This window comes from Pararge aegeria, chromosome 12 (genome assembly GCF_905163445.1).
Source record: "Pararge aegeria chromosome 12, ilParAegt1.1, whole genome shotgun sequence".
Lineage (NCBI taxonomy): Eukaryota > Metazoa > Arthropoda > Insecta > Lepidoptera > Nymphalidae > Pararge > Pararge aegeria.
In genome coordinates, this window is record NC_053191.1 from 6,122,890 (window position 1) to 6,141,974 (window position 19,085).

Consider the following 19,085-nt stretch of genomic DNA (forward strand, 5'->3'; position numbering starts at 1 on the left):
GCGCATTATGAAAGTCCATTTACATAATTACCTTAAGTTCTTAGGCTTAACTTTGGATTTTAACCTTAATGGGAGTTAAGTGTGTGGGAATGTATGACGGGGACGGTTTCGTAGATCCAGGTTTTTGTTAACTTAGTCTACAATCTTAAGAAGACATGTTCACACTACATTCGTTAGGTAATACAGTCGTGTGATCTAGAACTGCTGCTGCACTCGATAAATAGCATAATGAACAAATTGGTTGGGTATACGCTGCGTTTTCCTTCGTATTCATTGAATGAATGAATGAATGAATGAATACACTTTTACTGTACACCAAAGAAACAAAAAGTAGTTACAAAGATATAAATACAATCAAGAGAGTACAATTTGGTGGCCTTATCGCTACATAGCGATTTCTTCCAGGCAACCAATGGCGTAAAAGGAAAAAACATAGAAAAGAGGTAGGTGGTGCAATAAATAAGATTTAAAAATTATACAAATATATAAATATAAATAAAATATATATATATATATATATATATATATATAAATATAACTATAACATTGAATTACTTTTCATAGTTAAAAATCTGTTTCCCTTTGTATTGATTGATTTTATTTTCATAGAGAAGTTATATATTTCATTTTGTAAACTTTTGTTGTTGAATGTAATTTCAAAACAGTAATTTTTTAAAACACCACCCAGGTGGTACCTACTAAAAATTTGTATTCTAACCTACAATTAGCACTTCCCAATGATGCTAATAGCATCAAACCCAAAGAAAACAAGACTTTCTCCTGTTCAGATAATATTAGCAAGAGTAATTCCATTACCACACGATAAAAGACCAACAGTTAGAAACTTCCCGAGTATTTCAAAACTTGTACTAAAAGAACTTTAAGTGTTCTTAAATTTCTTCGAGCGAATTGATATAGAGTCACTTAGTGAAATTAAAATTTCATTTTGTTTAAACTTTATTGTAATTGAGATTGGCTGAGTTTTGACGGACGAAATTATTTTATTTTGCATAATTCTGAATCCTTATCAAGTTAAATTATTCAAGACTAAATTATATACAGACATAAGTTCCCGCTAAGGCATAACCTGTACTATTTGCGTACTTCCCTAGATATGTTTAATGTAGAATGACAAACAAATAAACCCATTTTTCAATTAAATATTATATGTCGTGTAGTGTATGTAAAAAATTATGTAATTCCTTGGTACCACTTATATCTTAGCCTTGTCTTATCTTTATACAATATTCATGCTTACCGTATGGTAACAAAAAAGGTAAATAAAAGTACTAAAAACGTAAAAGCGGTGATCTACTAGTGTATGTAGGTAAACACTTATTTCGGGAGCATCGCCCCATGCGGGAGTTAAGTCCTCCAATCCACACTTTGCTAGCGTGGTGGACTGCTGTGGCTGCTTGACTATTCGTGTAAATTAGGAATAAACCCACTTCTAATACGAATAATGTTTCTTATCCCAACGATCACAATATAACCTAATATTCTAAAAAACGCAGCAGAGAAAGGGGTCGACTTGATGTTTACACAAATTCAAACCTTTGCCACTCTGCCGATCCGTAAATATTTCCAAGTAATAACGTTGGCACGCAGCTTCGATATTTCTATATTTTTTAAATGAATATTGCGTAATTTAGTAACTGACTAAAATATGACTGATAAAATATGACGATAATGATAAAAATAATAATAATCATTTATTTGCAAGAACGTTGTACAATATCAAGATGTTGGTAAACAATATAGTTAGTTTAGAGAGCATGACATTCTACTAAATTTATAGTCTGCAAATTTGGTTCTTAATTAAATGTCAAATTAAATTAAAATAAACACTACAAACACATGTTAAATTAAAAATTACGGTAAATAAATAAATGAATAACCAAATCGAAATAAATGTTCCATAATTTATATTAAAAATTATTCAGTTTATAATAAATATTCTTTTCCATCATAATAACATTTTTCGAGAAGCATTTTACTTAATTTACTCTTAAAAATATTAAGATTCATGTTTTCGAAATCGGTTGGTAGTAGTAGAAAGTAGGAAGATGGAAATGTAGCGTTGTGATCATGTGGAAGGATCTCGGTCGATAAGTCCAGAATTGTCAGTTTCATTTGAGTCTGCCAGATGCGAAGGCGAAGAGAATATCTGTACAATTATAAGCGAAGAATATAAGAAGAAGAGCGATACAATTATATCTGATCTAACACACAGGTATAATCTTTAAAAGATTTACAAAAAAAACGAATTTGAAAATATAAAAAAAGAAAAGATTATTTCACACGATGTAGGAATAAAACTTTTTGCAATTTAATATTTATTATTGGCGTCAACAATAAAATTAGTGTGGAAAATGCTGTTATTTATTTTCTGCAGCCGTGGCATTGCGGCTTACGCAAAGCACGATAGTAAAAATACATTTGGTGTACATTTAGCGACTTACTTTTAAAAGTTGGGGGTTTAAATTCCTAACTTTTTTTGGCGATGCTACTTCATAGTACCTCAAATCTTAAACAATTTAGAAGTCTTAAAGAGTGAGTCTGTATAGGGTAGTTGTTGCTATTTAAATTGGGTGAGATCTCTAAGGACTACGACGAATAAAACATTTATTTATCATTATCATAAACATGTATTTGTATCACCCTTTCTGTTAAGTTGTATGGCACGGTGGTTATAGCTTCAGAACAAACCTGATCTGCGCAGAAAAGGACGATGAACAAACACTTTATTGCACGCAAACCATAAAATAAATCAGATAACACAGCATAACAAACAATATGCCAGCATGCAAAGGCGGCCTTATTGCAATTATGTGAAATGACCGCTGCAATCCACAACATTGTTATCATTTTGCACATGCCGCCAAACGATTAGAGACCAAAACTATCATACCTCTAACAAATTAATCTTAGGTTGCATCATCACTGCGATTGCAGTTAAGGACTAACTGCTTGTAAAAAAAACGATCAGACATCGGGAGTGAAATAATAGATAAGAAGTATACACAAACAAATGAAATATATCTAATATTAAACTAAAAGACTATGTAAGTAAGACTTTTATCTCCGATTCTTCGTGGATCAAAATGAATAGCTTAGAAACTACTAAGTTTCTAAGCTATTTATTTTTAGATACCTATTTAAATAGACTGTCATTATGTTTTCTGATTTGAGTATAATAACAACAGTTTTTATTAGAAAATAATATTTTTACTAAATTATTTGGAGGTTTTGTAAAAAGAAACCATCCATTTTCTGTTACATTGTAAGAAAAATTACAATCTATTTTATAAAATTCTTTATACAAAAACCCAGGTGAGTTCAATGTCGTTCATGATTAAATAGCAAAATTTTATTCCCTCTTAGAATTATTATCCAGCGAGACATAACAGAGGCCCTAAATAGAACATTATGTTGAAAAAATGGTACAAAAGGTAATTTCGCTAACACCTGTCCATTTAATCCAGAAAACTAGCTAAACTGTTCATTTAACACCTCCATTCTCACAATTCTTGCAATAACAGCGTCTTAATTTCTGCTGTGATCTTCATACTTCTTTGCAATAAGGGTGGAAGTCGCCTGCCAGGGCCCTGCCCTGCGGGTTACTTGAGTCGATTTGGCAAACTCCCAAAACGCATTAGTGTCCAAGTAATATTTATTTAAATTTGAAAATTTCGCAAATACAACCCAACGATATAAATATAGTACTGTATGCTGTATTAGTGCCAACTTTTTGCAGTTATGATAATGAAAAGGTAGAGACTTTTATATTCCGAGTCCCAAGTGGCTACTTTTATATGTACTACTTTTATGGAACATGCACGAAATGAGTTCGGAGTCAAGATCGTTTTTGGTTTCTGGAATTTCTTGGTACTAATAACCAAAAAAAATAGGAATAAGTATTCAATTCGGTCGTATTTGTTACATAAACATTGAGTCGTTCATTAAACGATTTGAATTTGTTTTTTATTGAAACTGTATACTTTCTAGATAGTAAAGGTCTATTTATGCGATTTTGAAGAACAACACTTCAAATATTATACCACACGTATAACACTTTCGATGTTATTTGTGTTTGCAAGTGCAATAATCAAGTAAAATTGATGAAGAAAACAACGGAAAGCCACCAGAAATATAAAATAAAAACCAATTACGTATTGCGATATTAAATAATATTAAATGCAACTATACTAAATATAAATGAATTTAGATTTAATATAGTTGCTTAGCACTTTAATCACAATAATGCTGATGGTGCAGTCCCAAGAGAATTCCTAAACCACTTCCAATTAACGTCCGTGGAAAATCAGTTTTATTTAAAAGCGATTTGACATTTGCCTACTTTAAGTTTGATAATTACAAACGAACCTTTAAAAAGTGTGAAAAGAAAAAAAACTTCTTAAGAAAGACATGTACATACTTTGTATATTATTGACGTTCACTTACAAAAACTGCTTAGAAACTTTTTAATTTTTTCTTGGCAAAGAAGTCGTTAAAAAACAAATATGTCGGTCAACTTTTCTTCAAAATTTTTTTTTCTATAATCATCATTATTACCTTTTCCAGCTAAATATCATAAATATAACCCCGGGTTATGATAATTTAAAGTTTATTTCCCTCTACGCGAAGCCCAGTTGTGTCTCTTGTTAAGGCTAAATTTCAGAGGTGGGTTTAAGAACTTAAGGTAATTATGTAAATTAACTCTAATAATGCGCATAATTTCGCATATAAGTGGACCAGAATATAAAGTTTATTTATGTTGCTAACGACGTGAGTTTAACGGGATTTCACCTTGCAGCCGAGTTTCAGTAGCAGTTTTCATACTTATATTATTAAATAGGCAAGTATATTGTTTCACATTATAACTTATAAGCGCATTAAACAATGTTATACTTGTATGCCTTAAACTTCTTTCAGATAGTTAGAAAACATTTTACGAAAAGCTCCTTTATTTTAAACTCTGATGCAAAAATATCTATGCTCTTTATGGCATAAATATATTTGAATACAAGAAGGCTATGATAAACAAAGAACTTTAGCTTTGTTTGCAATAATTTGTGACGACAAGACAAAAGAGTTAGGTGGAATTTATAATTTTTTTTTTAATCACTAAACACAGTCACTCCAAAGCTCTCAGGATGCAGAGCATCGTTTTTTTATATCTCAATCTCACGAACTCTTAGTGAACAAAGTCTTTGATAAAATCCGACTCCGCTATCATCTGTCATCTCTAAAAAGATAGGATACTGAATGTGTGTAAGATTGTAAATTGTTGATATTGGAAAATAGATTAGACGTTAGATTCTGTCCAAACCAATGAAAAAATCACTTAAAACGGACAAACTTAGTTGCAAAATTGCTTCAAAAGCGCGTGTACAAATTGATTTAAATAAAAAATGTCCAAACCCATAAAAACTATTTATTTTATCAAACAGGCCTTGGTTTTTACTTCTATATACAGTAATGAGATAATGGACGAAAGTGATAACTTTATTAAAGTCATAATTGATAGACTAAGCTCCAGATGGTAAATGGAAAATATGGCCAATAACACAGGGCTATACAAGGAACGCGTCCAACAGATTGTCGCCCTGTGTCCATCAAACTGAGGCGTAGGTGTTTAGCCTCATGTACCTGTAAATACACCGGCAACCACGCCTTTCAGGCCGAAACACAGCAATACTGCTTAGCGGTAGAAATAAACATGGCGGTAGGAATTCCACAGCCGAGCTCAGGCACAAAAAGCTTTGCTACTACTAAAAAATACATGATTGGTAACTAAAACTTACACCAACAGCTAAGTTATGAAAAAAATTATTACACAAACTATTTTCAACGCTGTACCCCAAGGTGGTATGAATACAACATGTAGAATGATTGTCACACATAATAAGCTGTTGTCTCGGAGACGACAAAAGTTTTCCTGTTTTATAGCAAGCGTTTGCTTTGCAGGATTGTTAACATGAAAAATTTATAAACTCCATTGTTAAGTGCGACGCAGGAATTTACAAAACATCTTAATATATATAAATCTCCTGTCACGATGTTTGTCCGCGATGGACTCCAAAACTACTAAACCGATTTTAAATTAAATTGGCACACCGTAAGCAGTCTGGTCCAACTTAAGAGATAGTTAATTAAGTAAAGCTTAGATCTTTAATTATAGTCGCAATTTTATTTTATTGCAAATTATTTGTCTATAAATAATATGGTATTATATATACTACTATACTCATTTAAGGCTTAGCGATATTGAATACTTTAAAAGCAAAATCAAACGCAGACGAAGTCGCGGACAACAGCTAGTGTTTTATATAATAACTGTTTCTGTTAATGCAGTGTGCTTTAACTGGTGTGATTTGTTTACATATTCGCTCGCGTCTGAGTTAACTAAGATTTGTATGGAATCGAAATAGCGCCATCTAGTGACAACACGGAAATGTTACGTGATAAAATAGTATATAATAATTGGATGATTCTGTTTCCATTTTTATCCATCAACATCAGCATATTAACATCCTTTTGACGGGCACATGCCTCCTTTCTCATAACATAGCGGGTTAGGCGGGTTTAAACGACTATCATCACATGTTAGTGACAATAAGTGGCACAAATGGCTTGATGTGATCCGCCAGGTGATAGAGCAGTTTAAAAAAATCCTAACCCTGTACTTGATTTTGCCGTCCACTTTAGTCTTGCCGTCATCTGTAACCCACACTCAGGCAGTATCCCTAAATAGCTTGACGGTTCAAAGTTTGTGAGAGAAATGAATAAAATGTTTTCCCATTCAGCGACTGATACTTTTAGTATTATAGTACCTAATTATGGTTTAATTTACTAAACCACGGCACCGTACCGAAACTAACCACGTTAATAATCTGACAGAACCATTGACAAGTTAATTACTGTATTGATTTAGGCTCCCTGTCACATAAATTATCTGCAGTTAGGTTTACCATACGTTTAAACGGATTTTCCTAATTAAAATGCTTTTAATAAACAATTTTTGCCCTTGAATGCTAGTAAATATTATTAATACTCTATATTAGTACTATCTAATACTGTAATATTCTAAGTATATTGCGTAGGCTATAATAAAATTAAATAATAATGGTATATTTCAGTAAAAAATATAGTGGTATCAATGTTATGCAGAAGCTTTCTTTTAAGAGTAATATTTTATTACCTCTGTATCAGAAGACATCGCTTTTCCATTATAATAAAAATAAACTTAACAAATTAAGTTAAAAGGATTGTGAGTATAACAACAAAGCGGGGATAATATATAAATAAATAAAAGAATATATGTAGTGTATCTTTATCAGGTCCTTATAATTTAAATAGGATAACTAGAGAAATTGGAAATTAATAAAGCTGAAATGTAAAAAAAAGTCATAAGGATATAAGAGTTCACTGAAAAAAGGCATTAATGTAAAACAGCCTTTTGAGTACGAAGAGGATTTCCGGGTTCCTAGCGTACCTACTGAAGTAACAATTCTAAAATGCAACGCTTACAAAATAAATCTGCTTTACTACCTGAGATGTAGGTTACAATCTAGGTTTACGCGCGCCAGCATAATAAAACAACACCTTTTATATTCTAATTTATGGGAGGAGTAAAACTAGAAAAATAGGTAATGTTACATTTTGAATTCCATTGTTATTGTGCAACAAGTTAGTTATTATATCAATGTGAATCTGTTCAAAAATATATAGTTATATCACAATTTTCACTAAACCTAGGAAGCGCTTAAATGGAAACCTCATGATTTAGTTTATGCGTAGCGTGCGTAGTAACGTTTCACCAACTAAAGGCGCCATGATAAGTAACGACCCCGATTCGGCATTGCGTAATGTTAGTGAAAACAGAAAATATGTTGAAAGTATGAAACAATGCTTATCAACGTTGTTTATGAATTTGATTTTGTATGAAATCGCTGCGTTAGCTTTAAAGCAGCTCTTTATTAAAATCCTATTAATATTATGAACGTAAAAAAAAAACATCAAACAAACGTTGTTAAACTTAGGTGTACTCTCCGTTCCGTCACTCCCGTAGTCCGATGGGAGGACAGCTCTAACACGACCGGAAAGAGATTAGGTGCAGAGAAAATAGCTTAACGTGCTCTTCGAGGCACTGGGTTGAATCCCTGCCAATTTTCAATCTCCGGGCTGTTACCAGGAAGTACTTGATAGAAAAGCCCAATACTATTAATTGGCCCAATCAGGGGATCTAACGCAGGACCTTTTAATCTGAAATCAAACACGATAAACACTAGACCAACGCGGCATGCGGCAATTACGCGATAGTAAGAGATGATGCAGCCTAAGATGGAGTACGGTTGCCTTAAAATTACCTATTTAATCTTGATTTAAAACGACTTATATTAAGTAAATCTGGAAAGCGAAAGCATTAAGAGAATACCAGCTGTTGCCCGCGCCTTCGTACACAGTTTTTTTGGCTTTTCATGAATCCTGCGTGAACCGTTCATTTTCCTGGCATAAAAGGCAGCCTACTTGTTAATCTAGGGTATAATCTATCTCCTTTCCTAAATTCAGTCAAATTAGTTCAGAAGTTTTTGAGTGAAAGAGTAACATCCATCCATCCATTCATTCATCCATACAAACTATAGCATTTATTATATTAGTATTAGTAGGATAAGATCTTTCAGGAGAACAGTAGATATAATGTTTGTCTTCTGTATTAATATTACTGGAATCTCTGCACGTCAATTCTTACTCTTCTACTTAACGTTGTGCTTCCAATTTTCGCCATTTACAAAGAATTTAAGGTGAAATTAATATTAGATTACACTGTTTACCATCTTGACGTCATCTCAGACCAATATTTTTCCAGGCACACTCACGAAAACCCCGCTATTATGAGAAGAAAAACATTGAAACTCGACGCGCAAAAATCATTGAACGAGAGCAGGGGTGCTACAATAACATTTTTTCAGGCTACGGATTAACAGCTATGAATAACTTATAAGATTAAAAGATAATTCGAAAATATTAACTATGCTATGTTCACTTGTAATTGTCGTATTTAAAAACGTGTAATATGCATGTTGTAAGTGCTCTTGATAAATAAATAAATAAATAAATAAACTACGCTACTAAGAATACACGAGGCTACAAAGATATTCTCCTCCAAGCATAAGTAAAATAAAGCGGAAGCGGTGTTAGCTACGTGGTTCGGACTTTCGCTTTACTTTCGAGCGACCGAGTTTGAATACCAGCACACGCACCTCTTACTTTGCTATGGAATCTTGTTATGGGGTAAAGCAGCTGATATCGAAATTATATTTATATTGCAGAAAAGAGCTGTCCGGTCAATATATAAACTTAAATCACGCGAATCCCTCCGTGAGAAGTTTAAAGAAATAGGCATACTTACTGTAGCTTCACAATATATTTATAACAATATAGTATTTGTAAGACAAAATATTAGTCTTTATAAACAAAAAGTGGACAGAAACAGTCGACTTACAAGAAATGGTCATAAATTAGTGTCATCTGCATATCGTCTGCGTAAGGTACAGGGATCATTTGTGGGATTGAGTATACGCTTTTGTAATATGATTCCTAAGGTGATTTTGGACCTGCCAATGCACAAGTTTAAAGAATTTGTTAAAACACATTTATTACAGCGATCTTACTATACAATTGATGAATTTTTTAATGACAAGGTTGCTTGGAAGCATCCGGCTCCGCTTTCATCTCTCACAAGATAGAAAAATGAATGTTACAATGCAAAATGTAAATTGTTGATGTTGGAAAAGAGCAACTGCTGAGTTTCTTGCCGGCTTCTTCTCGGTAGAATCTGCCTTCCGAACCGGTGGTAGAATCACTACAAACAGACAGACTTGACGTTTCAAAAGTGCTTATATTAGGCCTACTTGAAATAAATGAATTTTCAATTTTGAATTAAGTTATGTGCGTTTAAGCAATTAAAATATAACTTGCTTCATCGGTAAAGGAAAACATCGTGAGGAAACCTGCATGCCTGAGAGTTCTCCATAATGTTCTCAAAGGTGTGTGATGTCCATCAATCCACACTTGGCCAGCGTGTTGGACTACGGCCTAAGCCGTTCTTATTTTGGGACTTACCCTCTTTTTCTTTTTTTTTCTTAAAAAGGAAAGACCCTTGCCCGGGCCGGTAATAGGATGATGTTGATAGGTAAAAACACCTTCATGAAAATTATAATATCAACCATATACTTGTATATTCCATCTAACTGCAGAAGGTATATAAAGAAGTAAAATATTGTTCGCTGAACCCCTAGATAACTAATTAGTTTTAAAAATCTTAAAATGTTACTACCATTCCTGAGACTCCAGAATTCTTGTCAAAATTTATTCTTTGTACCTAAACAAAAACACACACAAACTGACAGGCAGAAGAAAATGTAGGTGTATGTAATTTTTTCGTTTTCGTCACTTAGTAAGTTAACATTAGGGGCCCTTTTTTTTTAACAATATCTTTCGATACTTTAGTGTTAAAACTCCGTAAAAATAGGTCCTTTACACTATTCTTAACGAATACTAAATAATTGCGTGTCTCATCTCATTTACAAGGGTCTAATATAGTTTTAACAAAGTTTTTACTTAGTGTTTATCCCAGTAATATTCTTTATATGATCACTAGGTGTAAATAAACTATGCGTACCAAAATTGAAAAATATTTATAACAAAACGACTTTTGGCTTCCACTTTTGCGTTGAGGTCTCATAAAACATTCCCGTGTCACTGAGTTACATTTTGTTTTCCATTTCGTTCCACGTTCCTCGGTTTATATCTTCTTTGACACAAATGTGTGGCTCGAAAATAGTTTCATCGAACACTTTAATGTAAGTTTTATATTTGCAAAGAAGTATTTGACAAAATAATATTTCTTTACAGAATGAGTGTCAAAATGATGACAGTAAATCACAATTATTACTGCCGTCTTTTGATCAGCTTTGTTATTTATGATATAAAAATGATCACCTGGGGTCCCGATCACACAATCCAAAATTTGTAATTGGTTAAGTTAGGTTAGGAACATAATACCAGTGATTCTCTTATCTCAATTTAAAATGAAGTCAACTGAAACCTCGAAATCACGTCCCTAATAAAATATATTTACTTATTTTATCATACGTATCAATGACGTTTATAGTTGTAACATTAATTATTCTTTAAAATAATTGTTTTATAAATATAACCTAAAATAAACTATTTAAAACTAAATAATGTTTTTATGTTAATAATGATTTTTATGTTCGGGAAATCACTTGCTAATACATTGCAAAGAATTTATAAAGGAAGGTTGCACGGCACGGCGAGAATTTGTGAAAGGGAAAAGGCTTTGCTATAATTGCATGGGAGATAACCATCCAGTTAAAAAAAAAAATTAAAAACATTTGTTACATTAATTGTATTTAAAATACGTACTCCAACATTACGTCTATTTTTTACGCATGAATGCTAATTAAGAAGAAATTTCCCATAGTTTTTGAAACTTATTGGATTGCGACATCAGTATTAACTCAACTGTTAACTGTTAGATTAAATGCATTGTTTTCATAAATTCATACCATCATCAACTTCTAATTACATAAGTCTGTAACCTTATTCGGTAATTTATACGTAATGTCGATCATCAGTACTGCCATCTTTTAAAAAATTACTTTTAATATCAATGTCAATAACAGATACTAATTGATGGATAACTGATATTCACTCGACGTCGTATTGGGACTTTACTCAATTTCATTTATCTACTCCCGTGACGTTTACCGATGGACCCAAATAAATGATGAATTACATTACCCACTGCGTCTGCAAGCTAACATTATTCGGAAAAATATTTAACCTCATTTGTCTAACCTTGTGACAATCAATGAACGTAACGGGGGGTTGAAATAAGTTACCTTTTTCTTGCTCTCGCGATTTTTACTGGCAAGAATTAAATACCTCTAAAAGTAAAAAAAATTGATGAAGAGAGAAATACTACTTCTTAAGTTAAACTACTCATTAAACAAACAACAAACAAAATTTTTATTTTATTATGAAAATTAAGCTTTATTTGCTATAACTCCGCGAATCGCAGGAGAATCTGTATGGTGTTACTACGCACGTTTCGCTCCGAAACCGGAGCATCTTCGGGAGATTACAATGAATATTTTTTTAAATATTAAAATAAAATATTAAATTATTTATAAAAAAAAATTTAAAATCTTATAGAAAATAGTATATTCTTCATTGATGTTACTCTTACTATTACCCACCTTCATTCGCTTATTTAAAATAGTAAATCCTTCAACGAAATGTTACGATCAAAATCCTTGACACACTCGAATAAAGTAAGAGTGTAACATAGTGTAAAAGATTATAAATATTATATCAATTTAAAAATGAAGTCATTGATGATTTATTTATACAACCGAGGACTCAATATTTTCTGAACGCGAACGAGAATATTTGTGTATAAAGAAAAAGTACGTTCTGGTACACAAAACTGAAACTTAACCTCATTTCAGAACGACAGATCTCTAGTTATTATCATTTTTCATGCTGATTCCGAGAATCCATTTGCTTTGTCATGTTGCGGTTCTTACGGTCACTGTTTTTGTACGTTTTTCGTTTCGTGGATTTGTTGGAATAACTGTCGCCACCATACTTTATCTATGGTGGCTATCATTGTATAAAATATTGTTATTTGTGTGGTTTAATTCCCATACAAGTTAGCCCTTAACTGCAATCTTACTAGCTGGTAAGTGTTGATGCAGTCTAAGATGTTAACGGGCTAACCTATTAGTGGTCAGTACATATTTGAAAATTTAATTTATGTCCAAAATAATATAACAAAGTTGAAAAAGAAAATGGACTGTGACAATATAAACATTAGAAGCAAAAATAAGCTCATTGTGCAGTTAACTAGGCTACATAAAATTGCTAATTCATTCAAGGACCATTGTATAATATTTTACAACAAATTACCGAATGAAATCTTTGAGATGTCTCTCAATAAATTCAAAGTTTATATAAAACGTAAGCTTACAGAAAAATCCTATTATTATGTTAAGGATTAATTAAATGATAACAAAGCTTGGGTGTAAATTGCTTTAACTTCATAGCTTAATATTAATTTACTGTGAGATGGTGATAACAGAAAAAAATACTTCTTAGACCAGAGCGCGTTTGGAACCCTCGTAGCTTTTTATATTATAAAACATGCATGTTACCATATTATACTGCATTATCACTTACCAGTTGGTGATATTGATTATTGATATTGATTTAAATGCTTATGACTATTCATAACCCCATAAAATAATATGTAAGATAAATCACAGACTGTCTAGATTTACACATAAACTACCACATTACGGGTCTAAATCGGCGATAATTCCTATTTAACAGACTAACTTTATCACTGTTGAACTTAGTTTGGATAGTAAGTGATAAATGTATGAGAAGTTAGTTTGATAAACAGATGTTAGGAGTGGGCCCAGGAGAACAATATCGTAAAGAATTATTACTTATACGATCTGAATCAGCAAACGCTGCGGGATCAGAGTCTACGCCTATGGACTCTTACATATTTTTAGATCTTAGCTGATGCTCTTGCCCGCACAAAATGTTGGTGTTAAAACAATTGTCTGCCATTAAGATTATCATCCTTCGTTTGAGCGTTAATTTTTCTTAGTTATAAACTAAGAACGACCTAAGAAATGGTTCTTTAATTTGGTCTTATGCATTTTTTATTATAGTAAAACAATCGTTGGACCAATCAGATGGCGAAACTGAGGGTATATGCAAGTCGCCTATAAACAGAGCAAAAATTCGCAGGGTATGTGAGGGGCACGTCCTGCAAATTTCTGCCCTGTCTCCATCATACTGAGCATATGAGTCTAAGCCAAATGTGCCTGTAATTACACCGGCAACCACACCATTGAAACCGGAACTTCCTGGTGACAGCAAAGCTGCTTTGCGAGAGAAATGCTGGATTGCGGCAGAAAAAAGCAAATCGGTAGTACTTCCTCGGACGAGCTCTGCCACGAAAAGGTCTTCTACTATCAATATTTGCATATTATAAAACAAAGTCCCCCGCCGCGTCTGTGTCTGTCTGGGCGCGAAAAACTGAAGAACTACCGAACGGATCTCATCTTTCTGTAAATTGGCTGAAATATAACGATGATTTTTATAGATTATAGATTTGGAGCTTTCCTGGCGTACGCCGCGAAAATGTTTGATGATACATAAAAATAATGTACTACATTTTTAAAGTAATTATTATTGTCTACAGAAAAGTCCACGGGGCTTTATGTCTAACTGTTGCTATAATTTGTCAATCAAAACACGGGCACAATCGCAGAAGGTGACATTCCTATCATGATATTTATCTTTATCGTAATTAATAGTTTTAGAAATAAGATTGATTATGTATCTGCAAATTACTTAAATTTATTTAAATAAAGCTGTAAAGAAATGGCACTAGAAGAAAAGAAGACACTTAATCAATCGTAGCTCTAAAATTCGCAGCTCAAAAATAACAGTTCCTGCATGTGATGTCACGAAATGCAGTTCGAACTCAGATTTTAATGCCATTGAATATTTGAGCTGTGCTTTGTGGAAAATTTGCAACTGCGTGTTTATTTTATGCTAGCTTTACCCGGTGACGGTTCGCTATGGATGTCGGCTACACACAGTTAATAATTTTTTAATTTTCATCCATAATAATGTCTATGGAAATCACCTTATATTGTTTCACGTAAATCTCTTAATCATTTATTATCATAAGGCTTTTCCTAAAAAGCGCCACCACACGCGGTCCTCATCCACCCCGTCTCATCCTCTTTACGACGTTGATCCATCATTTTGGGGGGCGTCCCAATGTACGCTTCCTTGTTTGTGGTCTCCACTATTTATTTACGCGGTATCTGCGCGACATAATACCTGAACGCTAAATAGCTTAGCGGCACGTAATTGTTGGTAGACTCGGCCGAAGCCTCAATTTAAATTGAATCAATTTAGGACATCATCCCATTACCGGCCCACTACTGAGCACGGGTCTCCTACCACAATGAGAAAGAGTTAAGGCCGTAGTCCACCAAGCTGGCCAAGGCGTATTGGTGGACTCTACGCACCTTTGAGAACATTATGTAGAACTCTCAGATATGCAGGTTTCCTAACGATGTTTTCCTTTACCGTTGAAGCAAATGATATTTTAATTACTTTAAACGCACATAACTTAAAAAAGTAAATGGTGCGTGCTAGGATTCTAACTCAGCCACCCGAAAGTAAAGTCGAGAATATTCAAAATAAATATCATTATATAATGTAACGTATGTACCTCCACCCAGTTTGGGCGCAACCATTTTTTTTAATTAAATAATCTTATGTATTTCAAAAATAAGTAAGACATCACATAGTAGGGAAACCGATTTTATAAGGGATGTTCAAATAATAAATATTTTGAATAAAAGCATTGCTCAAAAAAATACCTCATAAGGTATTTTTTTAAATTCGTTTTCATTTTCAGTGTTCCTAATAAAATTTGGCAGATGGTTAAATATTTTTGACGTGACAACGTCTTATAAATTGGTTTGCCGGGTGACACTTCAAGAAACTGCGTTACGCTCCGCTCACGTTATGCGCTCACAATGAGAGCGAGTGAGAGGCACGCGTCCCTTCCACTCGGGCATGGTTAGCCCGCCTAAGAGCGAGAGAGACAGACATAAAAAGTGAAAGGCACGCGTCCCTTTGTAGTAAACGCTGTTTCATTGTACGCAAATGTATTGCAAGTTATTGTATGTATATTTGTATATAAATACGTATGTATGTGTAAAGGTAAAAATAAAATTTTGTTAATATGAAATTCAGTGCGAGATTCTTTGTATAAATTAATGTTTTAAATATAATTCTTTGTATAAATAAATGTTTTAAATTGTTACTATTATTTCATCCTTCTTCCTACTATACGAATGAATATTCACATTAAAATTATTTTACCACTCAAAGTCGTTGTCACGTAAAACTTTCGCCCGTATACCGACTTTACAGGCAACCAATTTTTTATTGATAGACATTGCGTATGGACTATGCTTGTGGAGTGCTAATTTTGAACGCGTCCCACCAACAAAGCGTTCATTTGGTTATTATTCGTAATTATTCGTTTATTTTCATTTCAATTTGAGCTACTATTCTTGAAGTATCTGTCAAATATTATTATATTTTTCTATATCCCTAGCCCTACTCCCTACTCCTTACTAATATTATAAATGTGAAAGTAAGTTTGTTTGTTACGCTTTCACGCAAAAACTACTTAACCGATCCTCATGAAACTTTGTACACATATTTTTGGAAGTGTTAGAAGTAATATAGGATACTTTTATCCCGAAATTAAGCTCGGTTCCTTTGGGAGAGGGGATGAAAGTGTTTGACGATTTATACCATAACTCCGACAAATTATAAACAATTTAAATATTTTTTTTGTGCTATAGAGGTTATAATGTGTTTAATTTTGTCCAAACTGTGATTGAAGATAGAGGATAGAACTCCTCAGCGGACAGCAGCAAACCCCTCATTCAAGGCTTAGCGATACTGAGTACTTCAAATTATTTTAGAACTACAACAAAATTTAATGCTACATCAAAAAACAAAATCAAACGCAGACGAAGTCGCGGGCAATGGCTAGTATTATTATATTTTGCTAGATAAGTTATAAAACAAGATCAGAATAATGCGTCGAAAATCAGAATAAGTTCGTTTTTAGATCAAATGTATTAAAGGACATACTAGTGAGCAATAAGAACCTGTCAATAGCAATAACCCCGTCGAGCTTTTTGCTGGATGACAAATAGCCCTTTTAAGATGCCTCGTAACACACTCAACGAATTTCACGTACGGGATTACATTAAAGGAAGTTATTACATTTCTTTCCTTTCATAAAAGGTTGCGTTGTTACTAAACGAATTGATTTATTAAGTAAAACGCTTGAGGTTTATAGAAGAATAACATTTTATTAGTAGATTTACTCACAACTTCACAAGTAGAATAATATTATGAGTGTTAAAAGTGTATACTTGTATAGGTATATAAATTAATGCAGCACGTATAATAAAATGGAGGAGATCGCTTAGAGCGTTAAGATCGCCACTGCGCATTTTTTTTTTATCATTTTGTTTTCTCTTTTAATTCGTACAATAAAGACTTTATCTTTATAGAAAGATCTATCTAATATGTTATTTCATTTTCATCTAGCGTATTCATATTTCTAAGCAATATTGATTGAGTTTAACCTTTTCTATAATTTTTTTTTTTGTTAAGACAATACATACAGCCCTAAACTAAGCGTAGCTTGTGTTATCGGTACTTAGATGGTTGATGAATCTTTTTATGAATAATATACATAAATACTTATAACATACAGTCACTGAAAATATTTATATACATCTCACAAACATTTTCCAGTTGAGGGAACCCACAGCCATAGAAAGTAAGGTCGCTGTCCACTTCGCCAATTGGCCGTTAAAGTTAATTGTATTAAGGTGATATCGTAATTGTGTTTGAAACTAATAATTAAACTTCTTCGGCAGCGTTCCTAAAACTAATTACAAAACTATACGATACAAAGCTAAATCGCCAAAAATCCATATCAAAGGAACCCAGTATTGTATTCGCGGAATATTTATTAGATATTACGATAGAAATAATAATCAACTCTTATCTCTTCCTTATTTATTTATTTATCGCTTGAATATGACATACGACAAAAAAGAACTGTAACATTTGTATTTTATTTTGACATTGAACACGAATTTTCAAGGAATGTTTCTGATTTGCTAATTTTTTTTTTTACTCTAATTATTATTACCTTATTATTGTACTGTATTAAAATTGCATGTTTTTAAATTGATTATATGTGTAAATTGCAACCATTGGTTTGTAATATTTGCACGCCAGGTAATGGCAAAACACTGTGACTTCGTAATTGATATTTAAATGACATCTATGTAAACGTGTATATTACGCAACTAAGGACTATCTATGTAACTATCTATACTCGAATGAATTAAGTAATTAGTGGGACACCTTTAGAATATTTGAGTTTTACTTTGTCGGCGAAACGTCTCTCTTACCCTGTTTACTTGTTTATAATATATGATAGACAACTACTGTTTTAAGAGTGCATTCTGAGCATAAAAATATAATTTGACGGTCGATTGGCGCAGTGGGCAGCGACCCTGCTTTCTGAGTCTAAGGCCGTGGGTTCGATTCCCACAAATGGAAAAGGTTTGTGTGATGAATATAAATGTTTTTCAGTGCCTGGGTGTTTATATGTGTTTTATAAGTATTTATGTATATTATTCATAAAAAAAAAAAAATTCATCAGTCATATTAGCACCCTTAACACAAGCTTACTTTGGGGCTGAATGGCGATGTGTGTATTGTCGTAAAAAAAAAAAGTTTAAAGATTTATAATTTAAAGCATTGTTTTTGAATTTCTTCTTATTTCCTAATCAAGGATGCGCGACGGAGGAAAAAATACCTTTACAAAATGTAGTACAAACAACAAAGAAAAATTAAACTACCTTCTTTGCAGTGTAGTCCATGAGTTTTCCAGAACGGTATTACTGGAACGCTCGCTTAGTATTATTGGAAGAAACAAAGGCGTAATTCAAATATTCCCATAGAGTTCCATGTCGGCGAAACTTCTTTCATATTTGTTCCGTTAATATGTAAACGAGTTGTTACCGCGTGTTATGTGCGGGATCATGAATAAAATTAACATTAACTTGAATTATTCGTGTCAACCAGACGAGTATTATTGACAGGGAAATTAATCTGCGGTCTTGTTCCCTGACTTTGCAGTTTGATATTACGAAACCTATTACATTAAAAGGGCGCTTTTTGGTTAGATGGGTCATAACATTTATGTATCGTTAGTTTAATTACTATGGATGTTAAAATTCTATTAAAATTTATATAATGCAACTTTATTGCACGTACAAATATAATACAAAAAAAAAGAAGTTGAATCTTAATATTCAAGCGTTCAAAGGCGGTCATGACGTTTT